Below are 10,000 nucleotides of genomic sequence, written 5' to 3'. Positions count from 1 at the left end.
TCTGTCTGTCTGTCTGGTCCCTGTCTGTCTGTCTGTCTGTCTGTCTGTCTTCTGCAGCTCTGCTCTGCTGCACTCGCTCATAATCGCAAGTTAAAGTCTCCTTGTCTGTCGTTCAAGCTGTCGCAAGACGTCTGATGCCATTAATGCCTTTAAAAGGTCCTGCTTTAAATCTTTTACAACAAAATGTATTTCTTTAGAAGCTGCTGAACAAGACCATGTTACATTCATGTAAAATACTAGTTAAACAAAAGAAAGAACAGGAGAGCAAATTGTGTTTGTCCTCATCTCCGTTGTTTCGTTGGAACGTTTCTAAGTTTGTATTTGTGGCATCGTCTCTTTGAAACGAGCAGAGAAGCGTCGTGGAACAGCTCTGGGGTTCTGTCGTACCTGCAGACAGACGGACTGGAAACAACACGCAGGCAGGAAACACACAGACAGACTCTCGCTGTTTAGGAAATGAAGCTAATTACCGTGGTATTAAAAGCAAGAATCTCTATAAGCCTCCACAGACCTCCTCAGATAATCATCATTAATCATGGAACAAAGAGAAACTGTTGCCGGAAAAAAAACAAAAAACAAAGACAGGACATGAAAGAAGTCCACTATGATTCCCAGAGAGCATTGCTGTATGAAACACCCAATCAGAGTTTCAGCAAAGTTAAACTGTATTAATCCAAGTGGCCCAAAGTGAGGTCGTCAGGGGGCAGGGACAAATGGAAAGACACTGATAAGAATATTAATTATTAAATTGAATCATTGAATTATTAATGAACAAAGTAATTCAATGGTACTAAGAATGAAAGTAAAGCAAAAAGTAAAAGTCCCTGATGAGGAATTCAGCACAAATGATTCATTGGAAGGAGAGATTATTAAAAACGTCCCCTGTGACATCTGCACCGCGCCAACGTTCCAGCTCATCCTCCAGATGGAGCTCAGTTCTCCGGCTGGACGTGGACACCTGAACGCAGCACGTTTAATGAAGCAGCCACTGCTCAGGTTTCCAGCAGATGTTGAATTCAGACACCAGAGCTTTAATTAGGTGCAACACTGATGTAGGGTGGAAGGCCAATACATAATAATATATTCTGTTCTTTATTATGTGTAAGTGTAATGTCCACATTCAAAGATTTACATGCAGTGGCAGCGCAGTCGCCTGTTCCTGTAACAAAGTCTAATGGGTTCAGAGTTTAGGTCACAGATGTAGCGTCGCTGACTTTCTGGCAGATGACATCACCTTCTGTTCCATCACAGATACACAATTAATATCTTCCATTTAATTAACCCTGACTGAGGAATTCTAACCTTTAGCCACAATTCAGCTGCAGAGTGCACGTTTATTAAAAGGACAGCAAGTAGAAGTAAAACTAGTTTAAACAGGCCAGAGTCAGGTTTGTCAGTGAGCCTCCACCGGTCCCGGATGTGGTTGAGCTATTGGAGATACATGTATGGTTTAAACTAAGATGGTCAAGCTAAGCTAACGTTAGCTTCGTTAGCAGCATCTATTCAGAGTCGTTGATGGAGACAGTTCTGCAGTTCATTTCATTTAGATCTCATTTAAGCAAAGGCCGTCCATCTGCCTGGACTGGATGGAGGCGCCTCCCGTGGATCAGGCTATAGGACAAGAGACTGTGTGGATGCACACAGATGACAAAAACACAATGAGGTGAAGGTCAAAGGTCATCCAGAAAAATACACACAGATTGTTGGTTCAAGCAGCGTTTCTCCTTCTGGAGGAAGCTGTTTTGCATTCAGCCCGCTCATCTCGTGCCGCTTTGATGAATAGACTATAATCTGTAATCTGCCGTGGCTACCTGCTGCTAACGAGCCAAATTAATTAGACCCCGACAGTAAACATCTATTGATACGATCAGATGAAACTTTATTGATCCCTGAGGGAAAATCTGCGTGTAGCAACAAACAGTAACAGGAAACCACAGAAGACCAGCGCAGAGGGAACATGACATAACGGTACAGACACATGAGATGGAGCTGAGTGTAACAGAGGAACAACAATGGAACGCCAAAAGACCAAAGCTGTGACAATTAGAGGAATATCTGCATGAAAGAGAGACAAATTGCATGCGTAGCAAACACGTGCCAAGGTTCTGTAAATAAACCTCTGGAGGATAATCTAATTTGTAGCGTGTGTGTAGGAAATGTAGAGAATAAACAACGAGTCTCTGCTGGAAGTTGAACACTGACGCTCTGACTCTGAGGAGAGCTGTCGCCAGTTGTGACCAACAGGAGGACGCAGCTATGAGCTGACAGCTGACCTCTGACCTCTGACCGTGTCAGGCAGCAACACAACCACTGGTTGGACCAGCAGTTCGTGTTCACCAGGTCTGAGTCCAACACGTTGCTCTGTTTGTCCACTTCCTGTTTCACTACAACTGCAGGTTGCCAGAAACATTCTTTATGCAGCGACACTTAACACACTAAACGTTCAAACTGCATCTGCTTCACCAATAACATGTATTTGCTTCTGCTGAATTGGAAATTTGGGGTATGGCCCTTTTACCAATTGTCTCTACATGTTTCCAAGCAGTAAGGCACCATTAGTGGACGGAATAATCTGCTTTCTCTGTCATAAAAGCACCAAACAACATTTGTGCAGAAGAACAGTTGAAAAGGCTCCTAATGAGTTGCATTCTACCCAAACACAAACTACTAGCAGCAGCAATCAGCCTCATTCTTCCCATGCAGCTACAGTAAACCTGATGTCATGGGCAGCAGCAGGGTGTTGATTGAACTTAATATTGTGGATTGTGTGTTGTATGCCTACATATGTTGGAGTAGTTGCTTTTCAATGGCCCACGGGAAAAGAAAACGAAGCATTAATGGGATTTTAAAATAATATTAACTAATTATAATCATTTAGCAGCTTATATGTTGATACGTCTGCCTCAGAGTCCTGTTTGAAAAGAATAATCACACACAAACGCAGCACTCTGCTCTTCCAATTTGCATGTGTAAAGAGTTGAACATGTGCTTTGTTTTCGGTCGGAAGCCACTCGGTGCTCGGATGTGAAGGGCACCGCGTTCAGACGCACACTGAATTGTTTACTACATGTAGCTGACAAGTGCCAAGAAATTGCCAGCAATGTTTTCAGCAGCTTTGCAGAGAGTCGTGGATAATCTGCAGCGCCCACATGAAATCAGCCTCTTAACGCTACGCTAATCATCTGCAGCTTGGAAGTCAAACTCTTTGTCTGCGCCTCCAAAGGTTTGGGAGAAACTGCCAACATGCAAACAAAGCAGAGCGATCGCCCGACGTGCACCTGAACGTGACAGTGTGAGCAGGACCGAGGCGCTGGACCCTCCCAGCAGGGTGCCTGCTGTGCACCAACGGGCACTTTACAGACACAGTCATTTGAAAGCAGTGTCTTCTTTAACAGCACATTTGATTTGATGTAATCTGTCGGAAAAAATGACTTTACTCCAGAGCTTCCTGCAGAACGTTGGTCTTCCCATTTTTTCTCATTTCTCCCGAATGCACCGCTACCATGGACCTTCAGAAACAGGCAGTGAAGACTGGTGAACCTCAGAGGTCTCACACTCGTTGAGTGTTCAGGAGCGAGGCCAGGGGTCGCTGGGTCTGTCAGTGAGGATGCGCACGGTTGGCCTCGCGCCGGCTGCACCGCGCGTCCCCCGGCCGAGCTCCAGCTAATGGCTCCTATGTGACATTTAGATAAAGGTGAGAGGGAAAAGGTTCAGTAAACCCATCGTCAACCTTTAACCTCCCATCCAGGAAGTCAAAACACAGCCAGCAAGTCTGACATTTCCTCCACACAGCACTTTATTCAGCTAATTAACCCGTTAGTCAGATGACCTGCTGCACAAAAGGACGAGAGCCGACTCTGGACCGACTGGACCCTCGCTGCTTCTGCTTCATTGAACTGAAGCTCGTCTTTTGTGTGGAGTTATGATAAATATCTGCTCCCATGTACAGGAACATTGATGCTTCTGTTTTGTGACTAATTTGGTGAGACATTTAAAATGTTTTTAAAAATTTTGAGCAAAACTAAAAATCATATTCTGTCACTTTTGTTTGTGTTGACGACACAATGTGTGATTTTCAGGCAAATCTTCTCTTCAACATTGCCCCAGACGCAACGTTCACACGTCTCACTTAAATTTGTCCACAGGGACGTTGAGCTTTGTTCATTCAGCTACATTTACACAAGATCATAAACGTCTGTGGAAGTTGATAGAATGTCTGTCTGCAAATGTTTTGAAATGAGCTGGAGTGGCAGCAGCCTGTAATTGGCTAATAAGACAATAAGGATGGTGAGCAGGTAACGGGCTGAGCGGCACAAATCATCCATGAGTGGGCTCTATTTATCGGCACCGTTACCATGGAGACGGAGGTCACGTCTGTGGTTGATAGGTGCTTTCACGTACACAAATCAGCATTAATTGCCATGTAGAGAGGAGCCAGAGAGGCCTGATTAACAGGTTAGCAGGTTAGCCAATCAGGCGAGAGCAACATCAACAGTAAGGTGACTGTGGGCGGGGCCGCGGTCACTGCGTCTGACTGGCCGGGCGTCACGGCAACAGAAACAGGTGTAAACATGATGGTTGACCTTTGACCCCTCTTTGAAGAGACGCTGTTCATTATCCCATTACAGGAGTGGAAACAGAACTCGCACGAGGTCCCTGCACCACTCGCTCACTCTCCCTCGCTCGCTCGCTCCATCTCACACTAGGAATAAACAACCTTGTTGTGAGAGGCCTAAAGTGGAAAATTGTGTTGTTTGCGTTGGTTATGAAGCCGTGGCGGGAGCTTTCACAGCGCTCCATCACTTGCTTCAGTGGAGCTGTGATGTACGACTCTGTTATTCATACAGGTGATTAGATCTGTAAGCGGCAGCAGAAGGATCAATCCCAGACCAGGCAACACTTGGATAAACGTGTCAGTGAGGGTGTGTGCGGTGTATCTGTCCTTTATATTTATCTTATGGCATAGGTGAGCCCGCCTCCATCCATCCACTGCCTTCCGGCCTCACAGAAACAAGACGCTGTCCAGACGCTGTCAGGTTTGTTCAGGCTTCATACAAACAGCGCCCCCAGTGGCCACGCTGTTGCTCACGCACGTACTGTCATGTTTGCTTCAGAGGCTTTTTTCCAATTTCACTATGTCCATTAGTGAGATGAATTCTTTCAATACAGAAGCATTAATATCTCCCATGAGACGCAGAAAAAAACAGTTTTCAGTCACACGAATGAAGAGCAAATAAGAATCCTACTGATGCACGTTGTGGTATCACAGCATCACATCGGGGCAGCAGCTGCAACAGACGATCGGTTGAAGCGATCGCTGAGGGAGCACGAGGTTATAAAGTTGTTCTCTTAACATCACTTCAGGACGGCTTCACCCCGGCTGCGTCTGCCAAGACTGATGTTTACAGGTTGATTCTCTCTGAAGAGTCCTTTCAAAACGCTTCAAAACGCCGGCGCGATGTGAACAGAGACGCACAACAGAGATGAAGAGTTGTGTTTTCAAATTCAAATGGCCTGGTGCGGATGTGTTCTCTCTCCACCACATCAGTTGCCATGGCACCCGCTGGAAAATATTGCCAATCAATCTGACAGCCCCGCCCCCAACAGGCACACACACACACCGAAGTACACACCTTTCAGCACTGATCCATTTGTTGTACACGTGTGTGTCATCATCCTTTGCAGTTAATGCAACCACACAGCTATTTAGCATCTCATCTTATTGTGCTTGAGGTCTCCATGGCAACAGTGAGGTCACCACTAACAGAGGGCTGATTAGCATTAATTATTATTTATGATTATTCAAGACTTCATCCACTGTTCTGCTATTTATCATTACTGTATATGACAGTGTGTGAAGACAAACCAGTTTTGTGGTAAAATGCTCCTCACTGACTTATTCAGACTCTGCAGATGATCTTTTAAAGCTGGTTCTCTAGGGGCTTATCCTCAGAGTATAAGAGGGGTGAGGCCCTATAGTTCATCCTCTGAGGGTGAGGCCCTATAGTTGATCCTCTGGGGGTGAGGCCCTATAGTTGATCCTCTGGGGGTGAGGCCCTATAGTTGATCCTCTGGGGGTGAGGCCCTATAGTTGATCCTCTGGGGGTGAGGCCCTATAGTTGATCCTCTGGTGTTGTGGCCCTATAGTTGATCCTTTGGGGTCGAGGCCTTGTAGTCATCCTCAGGAGATGGCCCAGGATGCACATGTGAATCAGGCAGAACGTGCAGACTCGTCTACACCCATTATATTTGCTTCCATCTATCTTGTTTTCTCTCATGTTTTATTAATCAGTACTAACTGACCAACGCCACAACCTGATGCCCGTCAGTTGCTGAGAGCTCTCTTCTTTGAGCCACATTTTTTATTTTCGCTTCGACAAGGATCCTCAAGAGCATCCTTGATCCCACTCCAGCTTTTTTTTCTTATGGAAACCTCATTTGCTGCTTTACCTTTGCTGAAATGATGCACCAGACTCTGTATTTAACGGCGCTAAATTAAATTATTTCAGCCCTGGTTCTGAGGTCAGCTAGGGATGAACTGTATTCACTGCAGATCAATAAGCATCGCATTATGAAAACTCATCCAGCGACAGGACTATTCTTCACTCAGCTCCAGTGTCACGTTGTCATTGTTGTTCTTTTGCAAAAATTAATTTGCTTCTAAAACTGTAGAGTTGTGACTTGAAACGTGATGCTTTGAATGATGGAGAAGCTTTCATGAGATCTGTGCTCGTTCCTTTTGAGTTGCTGGACGCCTTTCAGGGCTGAAGGGCTGTATTTGTCCTATGCAGTACTTACATTTTCTAACTGTCAGGGATCTTTAACAGACTAAAGTCAGAATTAACAGACCCTAGTCCATGATCCATTAAGTTCTGCGCGTGGTGCGTTTAGGGTCAGGAAGCGGCTCACACAGTAACACAAATCTGAGCTCATTAACGCTGCAGTGGAATAAAGCCACACCCAGTTTGTGCAGAGATCAGCAATGACGGAAAAGCTGCATCATTTCTTGATGCTCATTTACATTAATAATGAAACATGGTTGCCTGGTTCTGAATATTCTGGTTTGTAATGAGCTTCGGAACCAACACTGTTAAAGGACTGAGTTTACTAAGTGAACTCTTTCCTACGGGTCTTCACACAAACACACTGCTTCATGAGTGAGACGTCCTGAAGCTCTGCAGCAGCTCAACAGATGCAAGCGCCCGCTGCGCTGCAGCGCTAGCTGACGGAGGTTCCGCTCGGACCGGAGGCTCCGCTCGACCGGAGGTTCCGCTCGGACCGGAGGTTCCGCTCGACCGGAGGTTCCGCTCGGACCGGAGGTTCCGCTCGACCGGAGGCTCCGCTCGGACCGGAGGTTCCGCTCGACCGGAGGCTCCGCTCGACCGGAGGCTCCGCTCGGCCCGGTACAGCCTGCCTGCGTCAGTTCTAAGCTCTGCTTTAGATTGGTTGGGAACCGAACAGCCACCGCTCAGCTGCAAAACAGTCAGCGGAGACACGTCAGGAAATGAGCTAATTAACATAGGTGAAGCAGCAAAATGAAGCATGAAGCACTTATCAGACGTTGGAACACGAGGGCGTGCGTCTGATAAAACTAATCTGCAGCCACATCGCAGAGCTTTAATAACGGAGGTGTAGATGTTGTCGAGTGTTGTCGAATGACCTCTCACTCAATTAGTGGCGACAGGTTCAGGCCTGTGATCTGAAGTGAAGCGGTGGGAGACGACGCGCTGTGACTCACACATCACGACACAGAACAGTCAGACTGCAGAGGAAACACACACACACGCAGACACACACACACACACACACACACACACACACACACACACACACACACACACACACACACACACACACACACACACACACACACACACACACACACACACACACACACACACACACACACACACACTCGCTTCCAGAAGCTGTTTTGTTTCGGGGCTGTTTCTAACAATATGGCTGTCAGGCTGACTGACAGCTCTCTGTGTGGTGGATTGAGGCATCAGGTGACACCCGGAAACAAACTGACAGTTTGCTCGTGTGTGTGAGTGAAAGAGAGAAAGTGGAAAAGGGAGAGAGAGCGAGAGATCGTCAACAAGTGTAATCCTGTCAGGGCTTGACGCGTGGAGATGTACTGACAGCGTGACACACTGATGCCCAGCGTCGCGCCGGTGCTCCATCCAGAAAAGCAGCACAGCACTTCATTTCCCAGAGTTCCTAGCTGAACCATATCAGACCATTCTCCTGCTAATGACTGCTCTTTACCACTGAATACTGACAAACATTTACAGCTGGATTCATGGAGAAAAGTCTAAATAGATGCAAAAGTCGAGTTTCATCACCTTTGTCTCAGTAACTGATGAAACGCGATGATGACGCTCGGAGCCGGGTCTCGTCTTACTGAGGCGTCCAGTGACTGACTGCGATCCTCGCTGCATGTCTGCCTCCCCCAGTTAACAAAGGCTAAATGTCTGCACCACTTATTATTTATAGCGTGCACAACCAGCTCACAGGCATTTTTACCAACTCCCATCGATGCCTTGAATGCAGCATGAGCCACAGCTGGGTGAAGTGCGAGGGGGGAATGATGGGAGATGGAGGCCTCTCTGCCTGGGGCCGTGTGAGGGCACAGGTCTGTAGTCCGATTCCCACGGGTGCTCATTAGAGAGCCGCCACTCAGAAAACACACCTGCCGGCAGCCAATGAGACGCTGCCCTGCAACCCACGCAGGTTCCGCCCACACAGGAACCAGCGCTAACACACTCGCTAACGCGGCCTAAACACTGGCACACACGCCGTCACGACGGCTAATCTGGTTTGTCAGAGAGGTAGAAGCAAATGAAACCAGGATGAACGCCGTCCTCTCTAACGGAGGAGAGGCTTCCTCTGCAGGTCGCCAAGTTTCCATCAGACAGAACCGCTCACACGTTCACAGTCTGAGCCAGAAGCTGAGGCGCTGTAGTGAGGTTCTGGGAAGGTCCTGTCAGCGGGCGATGGGCTTCCTGCTTAGAAAGGGGCCGTTAGCGTCTGCTGACACGGTGAGAAGATCTGTAAATACCATAGCTCCAACTCACTGAGAGGCTCTGTTTGGACCCGCCCTCTTCCCGACCTCCCGTCCTCATCCTATGGAGGGTCATGGAGGCCAACCCCTGCTCCAGCGGGTGAGACGCTCTGTCAGGCTCCTGTAAAAGCATTACTGCCATTTTCCACCTCTGACTGACAAGGGGCATGGCTGCAAACCTTTATTCTGCAAGAAGAAATGATGATGATATCCTGTGAAGTACGTGAAATTGCAGGTGTGATGAGGGAAGAGCCGAGTGGATATGAGGGAAACAGAGAATTAGAGGGACAGGGAGGAGGCGATGCAGGAAGGAGAGGTCAGAACTCCTTTCATCTCTCCAGCTCAACTTCAAAGGCGACATCGCCGCCGCTTTGATTCCATCAGCACCTCCTGTCTGAGGAGGAAGAGGAGGAGGAGGAGGGAGGAACAGCTGCTCCGTCCACACATATACCCCTAATCTATATCTGCATTGTTATGTTCTTGCCAAACAGCATTAATTCATAATTAAAGTGCAGTCATGGTTAATGTTGTCACAGAAGCAGCAGCCTGACCTGAACCCAAATAAATGGACCTCGGACCAATCAGAGCTCGTTTAGAGTGGCTCTGATCCACCATCACGGAGCTGCCTCGGGTGGAGGCCTCCGTCGCCCGCTCTGGTCTGTGGTGCTGTAGTTCTGGGAATGAGGAAGACCACTGGTCTGGACCGACAGGGACCTGAAACTGCTGCCGAAGCCTCAGCACCTCAGCAGCAGGGCCGACCCGGGTCCAGGCGCCGTCAGCCACAGCCTTGGGAGGTTCGGTTCTACCAGAGCAGCTTTAGGCTTAAGAAGTCCAGCGTGGGACGAGAGGGACATCCGGGCATCAGGTTCTCTGTTACTGGACCTCTGTTACTGGACCTCAGACGGTGCAGCCCGTGACCCGATCTCCGACCCTGCG

This window comes from Betta splendens, chromosome 10, assembly GCF_900634795.4.
Source record: "Betta splendens chromosome 10, fBetSpl5.4, whole genome shotgun sequence".
Classification (NCBI taxonomy): domain Eukaryota; kingdom Metazoa; phylum Chordata; class Actinopteri; order Anabantiformes; family Osphronemidae; genus Betta; species Betta splendens.
The sequence above is the reverse complement of the archived record's forward strand: the minus strand, read 5'-3'. Positions refer to the sequence as shown.